Source organism: Ranitomeya variabilis, chromosome 2 (assembly GCF_051348905.1).
Source record: "Ranitomeya variabilis isolate aRanVar5 chromosome 2, aRanVar5.hap1, whole genome shotgun sequence".
NCBI lineage: Eukaryota > Metazoa > Chordata > Amphibia > Anura > Dendrobatidae > Ranitomeya > Ranitomeya variabilis.
In genome coordinates this window covers 714,956,538-714,978,736 of record NC_135233.1, presented here as the reverse complement: position 1 = coordinate 714,978,736, position 22,199 = coordinate 714,956,538, and positions in this window count along the sequence as shown.

Here is a 22,199-nt window from a genome sequence, read left to right as displayed (position 1 = left end):
CATTGAGGTAAGATGGTGCGTGAATTGTAATACATTCACCGCGACTTTGGTCTCAATGTCACATTAAAAAAATGATGTAATATTCTGTACCTGGTCAAATAGGCCCAGGGCACAGGGAAGGAATATTATGTCCAATGTCAGAAATGCTTTAAGAATTTAATGTAAAAAATACACGAACCAGAGAGTAAATGGGACATAAGAGACGTAAGAGAATTCAAAAGTGGATAAAATCAAGTAGCTAAAGGTGAGAGTGGGTTTTCACAAAAATTAAAGGGTAGCAAGGTAGTCTATATCAGACAAAGCAGGGAATATTAATGAACTTTCATGATTCAAATTTTCATGTAAGGTATGATACAGTAAATCATAGTGCAGAGTATTAAGACAGTATAGTGACAAAAATTGTCAGTCCGTCTATATGTAGATCATGCAGTATAATATTGGAAGCCAAGAAAAAGGCTTAATCGGTCCATATATAAAGTTAGTATATAGCTTACCCATATTGAGGCAAAGGGACACCACATACAGCCACCAGTGCCTCGAGGTTCATTTCGCTGTTACAAGGGAAGTGTGTTTAATGGAGTCTTGTGCTTCTCTTTTATGTCAGTGAGGTATGTTCATGAGCCAATTGTACGTATCGCATGGGACACCATCCCCCTGCCACAGGTGCATCCTATTTCGGCACTCAAATCCAGCGCATGTAAGGAAGAAGACCCTCCGTGATGTCATAAACACGCGCTGGTATTTCCTAGAGGCCATCGGAGGTGCAGCAATATAGGGCATACTGCTCAAGCGCATACTAGGCTCCATTTTGGTGTGTACCTATTGGATAAGGTGCTTGTGCATGATGTAAATGCCATTTGTAAGGAGTCAGATGGCAGCAGCCATTTTAGTGTGTATATATAAAAATACATATAAAGTGCAGTAAAGTGAAAGAGTCATAAATAAGTTAATAGTGATGTATGAGTATTCAGTAATAATACAAACAATACCATATGCATACCAGGCCCCATTTTAAAGGAGCTTAATTGAAGCGGCAATTTTGGTGTGTACATAATGGATAAAGTGCTTGTGCATGATGTGGATGCCATTTGTAAGGAGTCAGATGGCAGCAGCCATTTTGGTGTGTATATGTAAAAATACATACAGTATAAAGTGAAGTGAGGAAGGCATAAGTAACTTAATAGTGCTATATGAGTGGATATGGTATTCAGAAATAATGAAAGGGGGATGCGGTAACATAATATCTAAGTTGGTTGAAGAGTGTTGACATAGCAAGCAAGTAATGGATATTACATAAAAACATACAAAAAATACAATATGTAAGCAAATGTAAGGTTGCACCATTAGAATATGATATTAAAAGAGGGAGGAGGAAAACAAATGGAAAAAGTATGGAAGTAGGACAAAAACCAAAGATTCTATAAAAAGTCAAATAGAGGTGGGCACCTCATAATGCAAAAAGTAAGGGAAAAAATATGATTCATAGCTATTAAAAAGATAAGGCAATTCACGCGGAAAGTGTTTTTATCCTCATAGACATCCCATCACGTGCAGAGTTACAGGATATAATGTCCTTCGATCAGTCTACATTGTGTATTGATCACCATTTGAATCATCATTTCTCACAGAGATGGTAAGTATCTGTATTGTTCTTGTTCCGAATGATGAGTATATATCCTCATTACCCAAATAGATAATATAAGGTGCATATAATCTACTATAATAGAAGAGGGAAAGAAAATTAATTATGTGGACAAAAGACACACAAAAATAATTAAAAGCAGGCAGAGATTACAAACAGTAAGCAAAGCTTATTTATTCCATTGGGGATAAGGTCCCCAAATCCACGATCCACCTAGCCTCAAGTTGAGCTACGATTTGTTTGACATTCGCTCCTCTAGTACCATAATGGATCCTGTTGATACCCTTAACATGAAAGCCCTGTGGGTTTGAATTATGATATTGTTTGAAGTGTTTTGATATGGTCTTAAGTAGAGCAAGGTCGACTACCTCTTCTGCAAAAATAATGGCCCTGACATGCTCCCTGGTTCTAACCCACAGTTCTCTGGATGTGAGTCCCACGTAAATTTTAGAACAGGGACACTAAACATAGTATACAACTAGAGACGTGCTGCATGAGATGTAGTTGGTAATCACATATTCTCAGTTGAAGAAAAGGAGTGTGCTCTCCTTATATTGTTCTGATTGCAGGCCAAGAAATTTCTGCAGGGGAAGCATACCAATTTTTGCTTCTTGGCTCCCAAAAAGTTTTTGTTTTTGTTTGGACACATAATAACTACGGTATTCACCAAATGATCCCTGAAGCTTTTGCCCCGCCTAGCTGTCATAAGTAGGGCTTCAGGGATTTCTTTAGTAAGTATTGGGTCGGTGAAAGAAAAGAGATCCAAAAAATTCAGCCCATGAAGGATTTTTGATTAATAGTAATAGTAACTCACGGTATTGTTTTTGTAAAATTAAGACACTTTTCCCCTGCTTTGACCTAATTATGCCAAGCATATGGACACATTATGGCATTAATTTTATCACTATTTTAACATCTCTTTGAAGCCTACTTTCTCTATTTAAGAACACACAAAACATTTTTATTGAGCAGTAAAGCATTTACACAGTGTTCCTCTTTTCATTTTTGTTACCATATTGCTATAGCTTGAGATTTCCTACCAATAAACGTCAGGACAGTATTATATTTGGAGAAGCAGATAAAATTATTAACAGTGCCCATCTTGACTGATCCACTTATTGAACCAATCCATGCACCAGACTGGTTAAAAGGTCAGAGATCACCAGGCAGGAAATGTAAAAAATAATATTACTTTATTTATAATTAAGTTGACAAAAACAACATATAATTGATGTGTATGTATCAAGGTAAAAATTGCAAATGGTAAATAATTAATAATATATAAAAAATGAATATATGAGAAACCAATTTGCATTCAGTGGATAAGGTAATATCACAGATCCATATATATATTTAAATTAAAAACACCAAAAATTTAATTAAAAAGCATAATTTCTAGCATGTTAGTAAAACACCAAAAATATGTACCAAATGTGTGACCGATTAAAACTGCACTAGTGTAAATAAATCAATTTACATCTTGCTATATCAGTAGATGTATCTAAAAAAGGGGTAATAAATAAATAAGGTGCAAGTGCAAACCAATTCATACATAAAAAAGTGACATGTGCTTGCGAATTCAATAGTACACAGTGTGCTGATGCTAAATAAATATGTATAGATGCTCCCAGGAGTAAATTGAAAATGGTTACTATACCTTTAAATGCCGCTGGCCTTGATAACACGCTCCAAAAAAAAAAAGACAACAAACCACACACAATACACGTATACTGCCAGACGCTCCTGCTGAGCGCTGCATTTCCTATAGCATGGTGAAACAAGAGAAAAAAAATGCTATAGGAATTGCAGCGCACGGCAGGAGCGTCTGGCAGTATACGTGTATTGTGTGTGGTTCGGTGTCTTTGTTTTTGGTATTTTTGGGGCTTGAGGCCTTTTTTAAGGATTATATTAAAAGTTATTTTTTAACTAACAACAGCACTACCTTGCTATATATTACTATTGATCTGATTGGTGGTTTCATCTAATATATTAGTCCTTGATAACACGCACCCCGATGCGCGTTTCGGAATAGAAATTTCTTCATCAGGGGATGTTATATATGGCAAAAAGGTGAGTTTATATACACGAGTTTGTACAAAAAAGGCACCGATAGTACTGACCCGCGATGTAAGCGGCGCATGCGCAGCCCCGCAACCCGGAAGCCAACCCCCCAGCGTCAGGTGACCGGAACCACGGGATGTGTCCCCAGCATTACCAAGGCCACACAGACGCCAAAGACCTGACCACCTAGCGCCGGCCCCGCATGCGCACCACCAACGCTTCAGCTTTGAGCAAGGATGAAGTCTATAATAATGTGCAAAAAATAAATGAATAAATTAACCCTAATATGAATATAAGAGTGTGTATGTGAAATGAAGGAAAAAAGGAATAATGAGTGCAAGGGAATAAGTGAGAATAGTGCAAAAATATATGTAAAAAATGAATAATACTATACGCAATAATTGCAAGCTATAAAGTGTAATACAAATCATATATATATATAATTATAAATAACCACTAACCATATGTACTTGATTACATGTGCATATTATGCATACACAATAGTATAAGGCTAGAATAATGAAAAAATAAATACATAATACAATAAAATAATAATGATAATAATAAAAAAATGAAAAAATACAACAATTATATACGTATATCGATCATAGCAATATTACATTCATGTTTTATAAAGAGTTGCATTTCACTTCTTGTCTGTAGATGAGATGACCTCCGGAAATGCAGGATAAAGCGACTATTCACACACTGAAGCAAAAGGACACGTCCAAAAGAGCAATGCAACGGATCACAGTAAATCTTGCTCAGTCCGTCATAAATAGGGATATATTATGTTATAAGCTCCTAAGGAAAGTGTCAAGATAAAAGAAAATGATTAAAAACATAAAAGTAAAATAATAAAAATAAATATATACATATATACATTTAATTATACATATACATACATATACATACATATATACACATAAAATATATACACAGACTAATAAAGATAGAAACGCCAGGGGGTAAGGTATAAGAGCCAATAATTTAAAGAAAAGGAATAAAGCTAAAGTTTTCATTCAGCCCTTTGGGAGAAACGGTATCCAATGTCCATATCCATTTAGTCTCTAATTTGGCCAGAGGTATGCTGATTCTTCCTCCCCTCTCATTTGGTTCAACTATATCTATCCCACATACCTTTAAAAGTGATGCATTGCAATTATGGTATATTTTAAAATGTCTAGGTATGGTTTTAAGTAGCGACACATCCTCTATATCCCTTGCTGCTTGTATACCTAGTACGTGTTCCCCGATTCGAACTTTAAGCTGGTGAGTAGTCATCCCCACATAAATTAGGGAACAGGGACAACTAGCATAGTAAACTACTGCTTTGGAATTGCAAGTAATGCAATGTTTAATTTTATAAGTTTAAGTTTCCTTAGCATTAGTGAATGTTTGAGTTCTTAGGCTATTTTGGCATGCTACACATTTACCACAAGGTTTACAACCAAGTGGAGGATATGATGTGGATAAAAAGGAGGGAATAGGATCACTGATATAATGACTCTTAACGAGAATATCACCCAAATTCCGTAATCTCCTATATGTAATATTAGGGTGATCTCCGATATACTGTTTCAATATCGGGTCAGTTTGTAAAATAGACCAAGATTTTGCAAGGTAGTGGCGCATTAGATCAGTATGACCATGATGTTGGGTAATATACCTAACAGGTTGTTTGGGGGCTATTGATTTTGTAGTATACAGGGCTTGATGTTGTGTGGTGTCTCTTGCACGATTATAAGCCTTCTTGATTGAGCGGCGACTGTAGCCCCGGTCAAGAAACCTCTCCTTTAGTTCCTCGGATTGTTTTTTAAAATCCTCCTCATTTGAACACACTCTACGTAAATGCAGGAATTGGCCTATGGGGATGGAATGTATCATGGATGGGGGATGAGACGATTTTGCATGTAAAAATGAATTGACCGATGTCGGTTTCCGATATAAATCGGTCTGTAAATAATTATCCATTCCCCTTCTTATGTTTACATCCAAAAATTCAATCTGATTTACGTCACATTTGTATGTTAGATGAATATTAACAGAATTTTGATTAAGTTGAGATATGAAGGTATGACATAGATCCCTGCCAAATAAAGAAAATGTCATCAATGAACCGTACCCAAAAGAGGACACGGTCCATTGATGGCAACTGCTCAGACATAAAGAGGTCCACTTATTGTAGACTGACGTTAAATTATTCAATATTGCAAAATTATCCCTAGACTTAAAGTAGCAAGTACAAAAATCAGAGGTCTAGGCTCCTGCCTATGTTTATTGCCATAGGCTGGTTAAATGTTTATTAGCTGTTACAGCTCCTGATCCAACAATTCTGTTCAGTTTATATACCTCACATTCGATATCTTTTACATCTACAAAACAAAATAACTTTAATACTTTTACTTTAAAATTAATATGTTTGCATGCCACGCATCCATTTATAAAAAATAAACTGTTAAGGCCTGTTAATAATAGTGTTCTTTGCCCAGAACTGCCTGCTACGATGGACAATTGTCTCTTCATGTGTATCATCTGTCTATATTTTATGCATGATTCTTTTTCCTAGATTACTACGATGCATTTGTGTGATATTGTGAAATATTTATTGCATTGAGTATATTATTTGGCACATGATATAGCTGTAGAAGAGGCATTTAATTAATATTTTATTTTATTTTAAATTAAACATTTTTGATTTTTACTATTTTACTAGTGGCAAGATTCCTAATAAAGGGAAATTACTATTATGCTTAGTGTCTCCTGCAGCAAGTCAGTATTATTACATTTTTTTTTGTATTTGAACTTATGTGTCCTTTTGACCTGGAACATTTTTAATATTACAACGTTGCTTTAGCTAGACAAAGGTTTTGATTAATATTTAAGAAATGTAAGAAATTACTTTTGGGCTTACTCTTGTTCACTTCTACAGTATGTACAATATTATTATCACATGAATTATTTTTAACTAAAAAAGATACGCAGTTTAAAGTTTCATTAAAAACATTGCCGCATAGATTAGAACCTGCTCGAAAATTTGTGGCTTTTTATTTACAGAAATGCATCGAGACACGCTTATCATATGTTAGGGACACTGCAGATGTCCTCAGAAGACTCAACAGCACAATTATTAATAAGATATGTGGTTAGTTACCTGCGATGTGGAGTCACTTTATATATCTGTACACAATGACCATGGGATTCAGGCAGTTAAGTTTTTTCTGGATATGACTATCCTAGATCCAGAGTTGATTGATTTTATTTTGATATTATTGCGCCTTATACTAACTCAGAATTCTTTTGTGTTTAAGGATCGCCGCTTCCTACAGCTCCAGGGGCGTCTTGTCAAATGCGAATCTATTCCTGAGATTGTGGGATAGGGAAATGGTCCTTAACACACTAGGTCATCATGCCATCACCCCATGTTTATATTGCATCCACGATATACTGTTCACCTGGCAGGGCTCCATGTCGCAGCTAGACAAATTCCTCGGTCATCTTAATGTTATCAATTTAAATATTAGGCTTACTTGGAAATACAGCCAGTTACAGCCAGTTACAAATCGACTTCCTTTATCTTTTGATCTCACTTATGATTAACATCATAAATATCCTTTCGAGACATTGACCCAGGCTCCTCACTGGTAAAGATCTTCAGCATCAGCTCAGCCACTTGACGTGGCGGAGATCATATACCCTCATTGATATACTATCTAACAGCCATCATGTCCCTCCCAGGAGTTGCTACCTCTTGGAGAGCATTGGCCCCTTTGGGGTTGCTTGCCCTGTGGTGGATGTTCGGCCTGTAAATATATTCTCAAAACAACAGAATTTTCTAACTCTAAAAAAGATAAAACCTTCAAGATTCATCATATCACCTCTGAGACGGAGGCAGTCATTTATCACACGAGCTGCCCTTGCAGCCCTATTTATATAGGTATTAGGGATGAGCGAGAACTAAAATGCTCGGATGCTCGTTACCTGGACCGACCAATTCCTTTTGCTCAGTTGCCCATTTCAAGTAACAAGTATAATGGGAGTGAATGGGAAATGTGAGAATTTTACCAGCAGACCCTATAATTTGGTCTGTAGGGGCAGTAAAAAGTTGAAATGGATGGAAAAAGTCCTGAATAGAAGGAGAACAGTGTGGGGAAGACCCTTGGAAGCATCTCTTACTTCCAGATCATTGCTTAGAACAATGATGTCATACCTTTACTACACTTTAAGGACTGGCAATAAAACATTCAAAATCAACGAGAAATTGAAGATAACAGGAAAAAAAATATTAAGAAACATTCTTTCCTGTGTAATGACTTATATATAAGGCAAATTTTAAAGAGGATTTAAAAAAAATAATTTAACTTTGGTGATAACTAACTTTTGGGAGACTCAAGAGCAGTTAAATATGAAAAGTTGGTGGAAAATATCCTCAAAACAAATAAGGATCATGACTAGGGTTGAGCGACTTTCATTTTTTTAAGATCGAGTCGGGTTTTGTGAAACCCGACTTTGTCCAGAGTCGAGTCGAGTGCAGTCGGCCGATTATCGCTAAAAGTCGGGGATCGACCGAAACACGAAACCCAATGCAAGTCAATGGGGAAGCATAGTCGGCAGTGAGTGGAGGCCAGGAAAACACCTACAGTGCCCATTTTAATGCCAAAAACATCCATTCTTGTTTCTGAAGCTTGTCAATCTTAATTAACTTTATAATAATAGTTGTTCAATGGAACTTGGGGGTCATTTGGCAAATTTGTGGGGGGTAGGGCTGGTTCAAGGTTTTAGTGGGCCCAGGAATCGTGGACTACGTCACGGTGGTGGAGCAGGGAGAGGAAAGTATTTCAACGTTGCAAGTGCTGTGATCCTGAGCAAGCAGGGGGGCACACTTGTTCACATTGGCACTGGCACAGGGCCCCTCAAAGTACAGTGGTGTGTTTGCACGGCGGGGGCGTTTCCGAACAGCAGCGACACTTTTGCGTACTCTGAGGGGCCCTGTGCCAGTGACGTCGCCAACGAGTATGCCCCCCCACCTGATGAAGGAACCTGCACTTTCATCTGCACCTTCCTCTTTGTCCCTGTGTAAGGTGGTATAACATGCGGGAAGGGGAACCTTACTTTCAGCAGGGTCAGATTCTGGCTGTGTAGAGTGCAAGGGGAATGTAGTGGTCTAGGTCAATGTACCAGCAGACTCATCTAGCAGTGGCTGGGCAATGGGCAGGATGAGGAGGAAACAGATATAGGGCCAAAGAATAAAGTAGGCTAAATGCAGTTCAAAATTGGTAACAGGACAGGACTAAACAGGCGGCATTGCTTTGTTCAGTGGAGTAGCAAACCCAGGAGCAGCAGACACTGTTTTAAGGGCCCAACCACACTAGTAGGCCAAATGCAGTTTAATATCTGATACTATAGGCCCAAAGCCAGAAGGTTGAAGCTCAGCTTTATTCAGTTGAGGGCAAACACCAGGGAGGGGCAGACACCGTTAGTAGGCCCTAACCACCAATTTTTAAAATAACAGCACTTAATGAGAGCCAGAAGGTTGAAGCTCAGCTTTATTCAGTTGAGGACAAACACCAGGGAGGGGCAGACACCGTTAGTAGGCCGTAACCAAAGTTGAAGGCCAAATGCAGTTTAATATCTGATACTATAGGCCGAAAGCCAGAAGGTTGAAGCTCAGCTTTATTCAGTTGAGGGCAAACACCAGGGAGGGGCAGACACCGTTAGTAGGCCATAACCAAAGTTGAAGGCCAAATGCAGTTTAATATCTGATACAATAGGCCCAAAGCCAGAAGGTTGAAGCTCAGCTTTATTCAGTTGAGGGCAAACACCAGGGAGGGGCAGACACCGTTAGTAGGCCCTAACCACCAATTTTTAAAATAACAGCACTTAATGAGAGCCAGAAGGTTGAAGCTCAGCTTTATTAAGTTGAGGACAAACACCAGGGAGGGGCAGACACCGTTAGTAGGCCGTAACCAAAGTTGAAGGCCAAATGCAGTTTAATATCTGATACTATAGGCCCAAAGCCAGAAGGTTGAAGCTCAGCTTTATTCAGTTGAGGGCAAACACCAGGGAGGGGCAGACACCGTTAGTAGGCCCTAACCACCAATTTTTAAAATAACAGCACTTAATGAGAGCCAGAAGGTTGAAGCTCAGCTTTATTCAGTTGAGGAAAAAGACCAGGCAGGGGCAGACACCGTTAGTAGGCCGTAACCAAAGTTGAAGGCCAAATGCAGTTTAATATCTGATACTATAGGCCCAAAGCCAGAAGGTTGAAGCTCAGCTTTATTCAGTTGAGGAAAAACAAACACCAGGGAGGGGCTGACACCATTAGTAGGCCCTAACCACCAATTTTTTAAAAAACAGCACTTAATGAGAGCCAGAAGGTTGAAGCTCAGCTTTATTCAGTTGAGGAAAAACACCAGGCAGGGGCAGACACCGTTAGTAGGCCGTAACCAAAGTTGAAGGCCAAATGCAGTTTAATATCTGATACTATAGGCCCAAAGCCAGAAGGTTGAAGCTCAGCTTTATTCAGTTGAGGAAAAACAAACACCAGGGAGGGGCTGACACCGTTAGTAGGCCCTAACCACCAATTTTTTAAAAAACAGCACTTAATGAGAGCCAGAAGGTTGAAGCTCAGCTTTATTCAGTTGAGGAAAAACACCAGGCAGGGGCAGACACCGTTAGTAGGCCGTAACCAAAGTTGAAGGCCAAATGCAGTTTAATATCTGATACTATAGGCCCAAAGCCAGAAGGTTGAAGCTCAGCTTTATTCAGTTGAGGGCAAACACCAGGGAGGGGCAGACACCGTTAGTAGGCCCTAACCACCAATTTTTAAAATAACAGCACTTAATGAGAGCCAGAAGGTTGAAGCTCAGCTTTATTCAGTTGAGGAAAAACACCAGGCAGGGGCAGACACCGTTAGTAGGCCGTAACCAAAGTTGAAGGCCAAATGCAGTTTAATATCTGATACTATAGGCCCAAAGCCAGAAGGTTGAAGCTCAGCTTTATTCAGTTGAGGGCAAACACCAGGGAGGGGCAGACACCGTTAGTAGGCCCTAACCACCAATTTTTAAAATAACAGCACTTAATGAGAGCCAGAAGGTTGAAGCTCAGCTTTATTCAGTTGAGGAAAAACACCAGGCAGGGGCAGACACCGTTAGTAGGCCGTAACCAAAGGCCAGACTAGCGGTGGACGCCGTGTCAGTCACGCCAGCCCCTATACGGAGGTTGTGGCTCATACAGTTTCACAACAGGCCATTACCTTGCAGCTTTTTGGAAGTGAATCACCATCTGCCCATACAGGCACGTTTTTCTTAAATATTCCACATAGCACGTAACTGATGAAGGTCCAGTATGTGACCGAAACGTTTTTGTTGCTGATAATAAACATATTTCCAGATCATAAGTTGAGTGCCAGGTTTTATATTGTATAGTGTTTCGGTGTTGGAACCTACCTGAGCACCACTGACTTCTAGGCAGTGCACACGTTCATTAATTAAGTAACCAAAGTTGAAGGCCAAATGCAGTTTAATATCTGATACTATAGGCCCAAAGCCAGAAGGTTGAAGCTCAGCTTTATTCAGTTGAGGGCAAACACCAGGGAGGGGCAGACACCGTTAGTAGGCCGTAACCAAAGTTGAAGGCCAAATGCAGTTTAATTTCTGATACTATAGGCCGAAAGCCAGAAGGTGGAAGCTCCGATTTAGACAGTGGAGGACAATTTGAATTAGGGACTGCAGACAGACTTAGTAGGCTGTCCCCTGTGGACCATGCATCCAACACATTAACCCATTGCACCGTAATGGACACGTAATCTTCCGTGGCCATGCCTACAGGTCCATGCGTCTGTTGTCAGGTGCACCTTTGTACTCACAGATTGCCAGAGTGCATGGACAATGCGGTCTTTTACATGCTGGTGGAGGGTTGGGATGGCTTTTCTCGCAAAAGAAGTGTCGACTGGTTAGCTTGTAGTGTGGTACAGCGTAGTCCATCATGGCCTTATTAATAGTAAATAAAATATATAACTAGGCTCTATGAACTTTTAAATAGGTTCCAGGGGTACACGGGCAGCATTGTGGTCAGTGGAGGAGTATTGCAAGTAGGGGCCGCAGACAGGCTCACAAAGGCCTAAAATAACAAACAGTTGGCAGTCATAGCAGTTTAAAATCGGTTACATGGATACACAGGCAGGCAGCATTGTGGTCAGTGGAGGAGTATTGCAAGTAGGGGCCGCAGACAGGCTCACAAAGGCCTAACATAACAAACAGTAGGCAGTCATGGCAGTTTGAAATCGGTTACATGGATACACAGGCAGGCAGCATTGTGGTCAGTGGAGGAGTAATGCAAGTAGGGGCCGCAGACAGGCTCACAAAGGCCTAACATAACAAACAGTAGGCAGTCATGGCAGTTTGAAATCGGTTACATGGATAGATAGGCAGGCAGCATTGTGGTCAGTGGAGGAGTATTGCAAGTAGGGGCCGCAGACAGGCTCACAAAGGCCTAACATAACAAACAGTAGGCAGTCATGGCAGTTTGAAATCGGTTACATGGATACACAGGCAGGCAGCATTGTGGTCAGTGGAGGAGTAATGCAAGTAGGGGCCGCAGACAGGCTCACAAAGGCCTAACATAACAAACAGTAGGCAGTCATGGCAGTTTGAAATCGGTTACATGGATACACAGGCAGGCAGCTGTTATGATCCTTAATGGCTGAGGATCACAAATAGACCAGCGAGTGAATAAAATAAGGACGAGCTCTAGGGAGATGGTAACTGGACTGATCGCAAATCTGAACCTATCCAACACAACTAGAGGTAGCCAGTGAACGTGCCTAAAAAATTCCTAGACGTCTCGAGCCAGCCTGAGGAACTAGCTACCCCTAAAGAGAAAGAAAGACCTTGCTTGCCTCCAGAGAAATAATCCCCAAAGATATAGAAGCCCCCAACAAATATTAACGGTGAAGTAAGAAGAAGGCACATACATAGGGATGAAATCAGATTCAGCAAAAAAGGCCCACTAGTACTAGAAAGCAGAAAATAGAGCAGGGGTCTATGCGATCAATAAAAAACCCTTACAAAATATCCATCCTGAGATTTCAAGAACCCACACACCAACTAACGGTGTGTGGGGAGAAACTCAGCCCACTAGAGCAACCAGCAAGCGAGGGCATTACATTTTAGCAAGCTGGACAAGAAAACATGATAAACACTGCTGATCAAAAAATGAGCAAACAAAACTTAGCTTATCCTGGAAGGACTGGGAGCAAGGTAGTCAGAAGGAATCTGAGTAGCACTGATTACATCGACAGCCGGCAACAAGTGGAAGTAAAACAGAGCTATATAGGAACCTCCCAGAGGATAACGAACCAGCTGATAGCCAGAGACCAGCAGGATAACAGACAAAGCCACCAGGGGGAGCCCAAAGCAAACGTCACACCATACCACCAGTGACCACAAGAGGGAGCCCGAAAACAGAGCCCACAACAGTACCCCCCCTTGAGGAGGGGTCACTGAACCCTCATGAAAACCGCCAGGGCGATCAGGATGAGCCACATGGAAGGCACGAACCAAATCGGCCGCATGAACATCAGAGCCGACAACCCAAGAATTATCCTCCTGACCATAGCCCTTCCATTTAACCAAATACTGGAGCCTCCGTCTAGAAATACGAGAATCCAAGATCTTCTCCACCACGTATTCCAATTCTCCCTCAACCAGCACCGGGGCAGGAGGCTCAACCGGAGGAACCACAGGCACCACATACCTCCGCAACAATGAGCGATGGAACACATTATGAATAGCAAATGATGCTGGGAGGTCCAGACGAAATGACACAGGGCCAAGGACTTCCAGAATCTTATAAGGACCGATAAACCGAGGCTTGAACTTAGGAGAGGAGACCTTCATAGGAACGAAGCGAGAAGACAACCACACCAAGTCCCCAACGCGAAGTCGGGGACCCACACAGCGACGGCGGTTGGCAAAGAGCTGAGCCTTCTCTTGAGACAGCTTCAAATTGTCCACCACATGATTCCAAATCTGATACAACCTATCAACCACAACATCCACTCCAGGACAGTCAGAAGGCTCCACCTGACCCGAGGAAAAACGAGGATGAAACCCCGAATTACAAAAAAAAGGAGAAACCAAAGTAGCAGAACTAGCCCGATTATTAAGGGCAAACTCGGCCAACGGCAAAAAAGTAACCCAGTCGTCCTGGTCAGCAGAAACAAAACATCTTAAATAAGTCTCCAAGGTCTGATTAGTTCGCTCGGTTTGGCCATTCGTCTGAGGATGGAAGGCCGACGAAAAAGACAAATCAATGCCCAATTTAGCACAAAAGGTCCGCCAAAATCTAGACACAAACTGGGATCCTCTGTCAGAAACAATGTTCTCAGGAATCCCGTGCAAACGAACCACATTTTGAAAAAACAGTGGAACCAACTCGGAGGAGGAAGGCAACTTAGGCAAGGGCACCAAATGGACCATCTTAGAAAAACGATCACACACCACCCAGATGACAGACATTCTCTGAGAGACAGGGAGATCTGAAATAAAATCCATGGAAATGTGTGTCCAAGGCCTCTTCGGGACAGGCAAAGGTAACAGCAAACCACTGGCTCGAGAACAGTAAGGCTTAGCCCGAGCACAAACTCCACAAGACTGCACAAAGGAACGCACATCCCGCGACAAGGAAGGCCACCAAAAAGACCTGGCCACCAAGTCTCTGGTACCAAATATTCCAGGATGGCCCGCCAACACCGAAGAATGAACCTCGGAGATGACTCTGTTGGTCCATCTATCCGTGACAAACAGTCTCTCCGGTGGACAGCGATCAGGTCTATCCGCCTGAAACTCTTGCAGCACACGTCGCAAATCTGGGGAGATGGCAGACAAAATCACCCCTTCTCTAAGGATACCAGCCGGCTCTGAATCTCCAGGAGAGTCAGGCACAAAACTCCTAGAAAGAGCATCAGCCTTCACATTCTTCGAACCAGGCAGGTACGAAACCACAAAATCAAAACGAGAGAAAAACAACGACCAACGAGCCTGTCTGTGATTCAGCCGCTTGGCCGACTCGAGGTAAATCAAATTCTTGTGATCAGTCAAGACCACCACACGATGCTTAGCTCCCTCGAGCCAATGTCGCCACTCCTCAAATGCCCACTTCATAGCCAACAACTCCCCATTACCGACATCATAATTCCGCTCGGCAGGCGAAAACTTTCTTGAAAAGAAAGCACATGGCTTCATCACAGAGTCATCGGAGCTTCTCTGCGACAAAACAGCCCCCGCTCCAATCTCGGAAGCATCAACCTCCACCTGGAAGGGAAGTGAGACATCTGGCTGACATAAGACCGGAGCCGAAGAAAACCGGCGCTTCAGCTCCCGAAAGGCCTCCACAGCCGCAGAGGACCAATTAGTCACATCAGAACCTTTCTTGGTCAAATCCGTCAAAGGCTTAACAACACCAGAAAAATTAGCTATGAAGCGACGGTAAAAATTAGCAAAACCCAAGAACTTCTGAAGACTCTTAACAGATGTAGGCTGCGTCCAGTCATGAATAGCCTGAACCTTGACTGGGTCCATCTCAATAGTAGAAGGAGAAAAAATGAAACCTAAAAAAGAAATCTTCTGGACTCCAAAAAGACACTTTGAGCCCTTCACAAATAAAGCATTGTCACGCAGGACCTGAAAGACCATCCTGACCTGCTTAACATGAGACTCCCAATCATCCGAAAAAACCAGAATATCATCCAGATACACAATCATAAACTTATCCAGATATTCATGGAAGATATCGTGCATAAAGGACTGAAAGACTGAAGGAGCATTAGAAAGTCCAAAAGGCATCACCAGGTACTCAAAATGGCCTTCAGGCGTATTAAATGCAGTTTTCCATTCATCACCCTGTTTTATACGCACAAGGTTATACGCACCACGAAGATCTATCTTGGTGAACCAACTAGACCCCCTAATGCGAGCAAACAAATCAGTTAACAATGGCAAAGGATACTGAAATTTGACCGTGATTTTATTCAAAAGGCGATAATCAATACAAGGTCTCAGGGAACCATCCTTCTTAGCCACAAAAAAGAATCCTGCACCAAGAGGGGTAGAGGATGGGCGAATATGTCCCTTCTCCAAAGACTCCTTTATATAACTCCGCATGGCAGCATGCTCCGGTACAGATAAATTGAAAAGTCGTCCCTTAGGAAACTTACTACCAGGAATCAAATTTATAGCACAATCACAGTCCCTATGAGGAGGTAGAGAATTGAGTTTGGGCTCCTCAAATACATCCTGGTAGTCTGACAAAAACGTAGGGACTTCAGAAGGAGTGGACGAAGCAATTGACACCACAGGAGCGTCACCATGAATTCCCTGACAACCCCAACTTGACACAGACATAGCTTTCCAATCCAGGACTGGATTATGAGTCTGCAACCATGGTAGACCCAACACGACGACATCATGCAAATTATGCAATACAAGAAAGCGAATCACCTCCTGATGAACAGGAGTCATGCACATGGTCACTTGTGTCCAGTACTGAGGTCTATTCGTAGCCAATGGTGTAGAGTCAATTCCCCTTAGTGGAATAGGGAATTTTAAAGGCTCCAAATCAAAACCACAGCGCCTGGCAAATGACCAATCCATCAGACTCAGGGCAGCACCTGAATCTACAAAGGCATTAACCGGGTAAGATGACAGGGAACAAATCAGGGTAACAGACAAAATGAACTTAGGCTGTAAAGTACCAATGGTGACAGATTTATCAACCTTTTTTTTGCGCTTAGAGCATGCTGAGATAACATGAGCTGAGTCACCACAGTAAAAGCACAACCCATTTTGCCGTCTATAATTTTGCCGTTCACTTCTGGTCAGAATTCTGTCACATTGCATAGATTCAGGTGTCTGTTCAGAAGACACCACCAAATGGTGCACAGGTTTGCGCTCCCGCAACCGCCGATCAATCTGAATGGCCAGAGTCATTGACTCATTCAGACCTGCAGGCGTAGGGAACCCCACCATGACATTCTTAATGGCTTCAGAAAGACCTTCTCTGAAATTAGCAGCCAGGGCACACTCATTCCACTGAGTAAGCACCGACCATTTCCGAAATTTCTGGCAGTACACCTCTGCTTCATCTTGCCCCTGCGAGAGGGCCAATAACGCTTTTTCAGCCTGGTTCTCAAGATTAGGTTCCTCATAGAGCAATCCAAGGGCCAGAAAAAATGCATCTACACTAAGCAATGCAGGATCCCCTGGCGCCAATGCGAAGGCCCAATCTTGTGGGTCACCACGCAAAAAGGAAATGATAATCTTAACTTGCTGAACGGCATCACCAGAGGAACGAGGTTTCAAAGAAAGAAACAACTTACAATTGTTCTTAAAATTCAGGAACCTAGATCTATCTCCAGAAAACAACTCCGGAATAGGTATTCTAGGCTCAGACATAGGACTGTGAACAACAAAATCCTGAATACTTTGAACCCTAGCAGCAAGATGATCCAGACTGGAAGCCAAGCTCTGGACATCCATGTCAGCAGCTGAACTCAGAGCCACACCAAGATTAAGAGGAGGAGAGAAGCTAGCACAGCAGCTAGACACACGGCAACAACAAGAAAAAAAAAAAAAATTTCTCAAGGCTTCTTTTCTCCTGCTTCTGCCATGCAATTAACACTTTGTTGGCCGGCTGTACTGTTATGATCCTTAATGGCTGAGGATCACAAATAGACCAGCGAGTGAATAAACTAAGGACGAGCTCTAGGGAGATGGTAACTGGACTGATCGCAAATCTGAACCTATCCAACACAACTAGAGGTAGCCAGTGAACGTGCCTAAAAAATTCCTAGATGTCTCGAGCCAGCCTGAGGAACTAGCTACCCCTAAAGAGAAAGAAAGACCTCGCTTGCCTCCAGAGAAATAATCCCCAAAGATATAGAAGCCCCCAACAAATATTAACGGTGAAGTAAGAAGAAGGCACATACATAGGGATGAAATCAGATTCAGCAAAAGAGGCCCACTAGTATTAGAAAGCAGAAAATAGAGCAGGGGTCTATGCGATCAATAAAAAACCCTTACAAAATATCCATCCTGAGATTTCAAGAACCCACACACCAACTAACGGTGTGTGGGGAGAAACTCAGCCCACTAGAGCAACCAGCAAGCGAGGGCATTACATTTTAGCAAGCTGGACAAGAAAACATGATAAACACTGCTGATCAAAAAATGAGCAAACAAAACAGCTTATCCTGGAAGGACTGGAAGCAAGGTAGTCAGAAGGAATCTGAGTAGCACTGATCACATCGACAGCTGGCAACAAGTGGAAGTAAAACAGAGCTATATAGGAACCTCCCAGAGGATAACGAACCAGCTGATAGCCAGAGACCAGCAGGATAACAGACAAAGCCACCAGGGGGAGCCCAAAGCAAAAGTCACACCATACCACCAGTGACCACAAGAGGGAGCCCGAAAACAGAGCCCACAACAGGCAGCATTGTGGTCAGTGGAGGAGTATTGCAAGTAGGGGCCGCAGACAGGCTCACAAAGTCCTAACATAACAAACAGTAGGCAGTCATGGCAGTTTGAAATCGGTTACATGGATACACAGGCAGGCAGCATTGTGGTCAGTGGAGGAGTATTGCAAGTAGGGGCCGCAGACAGGCTCACAAAGGCCTAACATAACAAACAGTAGGAAGTCATGGCAGTTTGAAATCGGTTACATGGATACACAGGCAGGCAGCATTGTGGTCAGTGGAGGAGTATTGCAAGTAGGGGTCGCAGACAGGCTCACAAAGGCCTAACATAACAAACAGTAGGCAGTCATGGCAGTTTGAAATCTGTTACATGGATACACAGGCAGGCAGCATTGTGGTCAGTGGAGGAGTATTGCAAGGAGTGTCTGACACAGTTAGTACTCCAAAAAAATAAATAGATGTGTTAATGTCTCACAAAACAACTATAAGTAAAAAAAGGGTGGCATGCTTAGGTACAGGGGTGGGCTCATCTGCAGAGTTTATGACAAAGTAAATTGGCAGTAAATTAGTATTTACTGGTGTCAATATAGGACACTGACCCAGACTACTTTAACTAGCATCATAGATGCAAACAAATTGGTATTGTTTGTCAGTGCCAGGCATTGAATGATGTCAGTGCATAGACTAAACATTGGTGGAGCTGTGCGAGATAATTTTGCACGTGGTAGAGCACAGTTTGAGCTGGGGGGGGAACTCTCTTGTGGCCGGCGGTACCGCCCCAGGGCCCCTCATGTTACAACGGTGTGTCTGACGTTGGGTGCGCACCACCACCGCCAGAGACACTACATTGTACTATGAGGGACCCAGTGGCAATGCCGTCGACCAAAAGCGGGCACACCCGCCTCTTCAGACAATCAGCACTGTAACGGGTGCTTGCGCCAAGTGGCGAGACAACGGCCCCGTGGGGGGATTTTTCCCATTGGGGGAGGTGTAAACATGTCGTATGCTGGACAAACAGCTGCTGCAAATTAACAGATTGGAACACTCAGTAAGACCAGTCCACAAGCAAGACCTTTTTATAGGAAAGCTAGGTGTCAGTCGGGAAAGGTGGGGCAAAATAATTTGAAATCCAGGAGTGGTTCATTTTAATGAAGGTGAGATCATCCACATTTTGGGTAGCCAGACGAGTCCTTTTTTCGGTTAATATTGAACCAGCAGCACTGAATACTCTTTCTGATAGCACACTAGCTGCTGGGCAAGCAAGCTCCTGCAACGCATATTCTGCCAATTCAGGCCAGGTGTCTAATTTTGATGCCCAGTAATCAAATGGGAATGACGGTTGAGGGAGAACATCGATAAGGGAAGAAAAATAGTTAGTAACCATACTGGACAAATGTTGTCTCCTGTCACTTTGAATAGATGCTGCAGTACCTGTCCTGTCTGCGGTCATTGCAAAATCACTCCACAACCTGGTCAGAAAACCCCTCTGTCCAACGCCACTTCTGATCTGTGCACCTCTAACACCTCTGCCATGTAGCCCCCTGCAGCTTGTGTGAGAACCATCACCGGCGCTGTGTGCTGGGAATGCCTGAATCAAACGGTCTACAAGAGTAGCTTGTTTGGTTGCTAAGATTTGTTCGAGGTTCTCATGTGGCATAATATTTTGCAATTTGCCTTTATAGCGAGGGTCAAGGATGCAGGCCAACCAGTAATCGTCATCGCTCATCATTTTAGTAATGCGTGGGTCCTTTTTGAGGATACGTAAGGCATAATCCGCCATGTGGGCCAAAGTTCCTGTTGGCAAATCTGCGGTTGTGCTGGTTTGAGGGGCAGTTACAGGCAAATCTACGTCACTTGTCTCCCTTAAAAAAACAGAACCCGGCCTTGCAACGCCACTAATTTCTGTTGGCCCAGGAGAAGCTTCCTCATTAAAAAAGTACTCATCCCCATCATCCTCCTCGTCCTCCTCCTCCTCTTCGCCCGCTACCACGTCCTCTACACGGCCCTGACCAGACAATGGCTGACTGACATCAAGGCTTTCCTCTTCCTCGGCTGCAGACGCCTGCTCCTTTATGTGCGTCAAACTTTGCATCAGCAGACGCATTAGGGGGATGCTCATGCTTATTATGGCGTTGTCTGCACTAACCAGCTGTGTGCATTCCTCAAAACACTGAAGGACTTGACACAGGTCTTGTAGCTTCGACCACTGCACACCTGACAACTCCATGTCTGCCATCCAACTGCCTGCCCGTGTATGTGTATCCTCCCACAAAAACAGAACATCACGCCTCTGTTCGCACAGTCTCTGAAGCATGTGCAGTGTGGAGTTCCACCTTGTTGAAATGTCGATGATTAGGCAATGCTGGGGAAGGTTCAAAGACCGCTGATAGTTCTGCATACGGCTGGAGTGTACGGGCGAACGGCGGATATGCGAGCAAAGTCTGCGCACTTTGAGGAGCAGGTCGGGTAACCCCGGGTAACTTTTCAGGAAGCACTGCACCACCAGGTTTAAGGTGTGAGCCAGGCAAGGAATGTGTTTCAGTTGGGAAAGGGCTATGGCAGCCATGAAATTCCTTCCGTTATCACTCAAAACCTTGCCTGCCTCAAGATGTACAGTGCCCAGCCATGACTGAGTTTCATTCTGCAAGAACTCGGACAGAACTTCCGCGGTGTGTCTGTTGTTGCCCAAATACTTCATTGCCAATACAGCCTGCTGACGCTTGCCACTAGCTGTCCCATAATGGCACACCTGGTGTGCAACAGTGGCAGCTGCAGATGGAGTGGATGTGTGACTGCGGTGTGTGGACGAGCTCTCGCTTCTGCATGAGGAGGAGGAAGAGGAGGAGGGGGGGCGAACGCCTACAGCCAACTCTTTCCTTGACCGTGGACTAGGCAAAACTGTCCCAATATTGCTGTCCCCTGTGGACCCTGCATCCACCACATTCACCCAGTGTGCCGTGATGGACACGTAACGTCCCTGGCCATGCCTACTGGTCCAGGCATCTGTTGTCAGGTGCACCTTTGTAGTCACAGACTGCCCGAGTGCATGGACGATGCAGTCTTTAACATGCTGTTGGAGGGCTGGGATGGCTTTTCTAGAAAAGAAGTGCCGACTGGGTAGTTCGTAGCGTGGTACAGCGTAGTCCATCAGCGCTTTGAAAGCTTCGCTTTCAACTAACCGGTAGGGCATAATCTCTAATGAGATTAGTCTAGCAATGTGGGCGTTCAAACCCTGTGTACGCGGATGCGAGGATGAGTACTTCCTTTTCCTAACAAGAGTCTCATGTAGGGTGAGCTGGACTGGAGAGCTGGAGATCGTGGAACTAGCGGTGGTGCCGGTGGACATGGGTGACTGAGAGAGGGTTGGAGATGGTATTCTTGCCGGTGCCCTACATGCAGTGTTTCCTACTGCGAACCTGGTGATTCCCTGACTGCTTTGGCCTGGTGACGAAAGCTGCACAGATACTGCAGGTGGTGTGGGAAATGGTCGGCTTACAGGGAGGGAAGGGATGTAGCGTTGCTGACTAGCTTCATTGGCCGAGGGTGCTGCAACCTTTAGGGACGTTTGGTAGTTAGTGCAGGCTTGCAAATGCATGGTGGATAAATGTCTATGCATGCAACTTGTATTTAGACTTTTAAGATTCTGACCTCTGCTTAAGGTTGTTGAACATTTTTGACAGATGACTTTGCGCTGATCATTTGGATGTTGTTTAAAAAAATGCCAGACTGCACTCTTTCTACTATCGGATACCTTTTCAGGCATTGCAGACTGAGCTTTTTTAACCGGATGGCCACGCTGTCCTCCAACTGGTTTTGGTTTTGCCACGCGTTTTTGGCCAGATACGGACCCGGTAGATGGAACCTGTTGTGATGTTGATGCCTGCTGCAGCTCCTCCTCCTCCACTTCAGAACTACTGCCGCCTGCACCCTGTTCCCCCAATGGCTGCCAATCGGGGTCCACAACTGGGTCATCTATGACCTCCTCTTCTATGTCGTGTGCGATTTCACCTGTGTCACCGT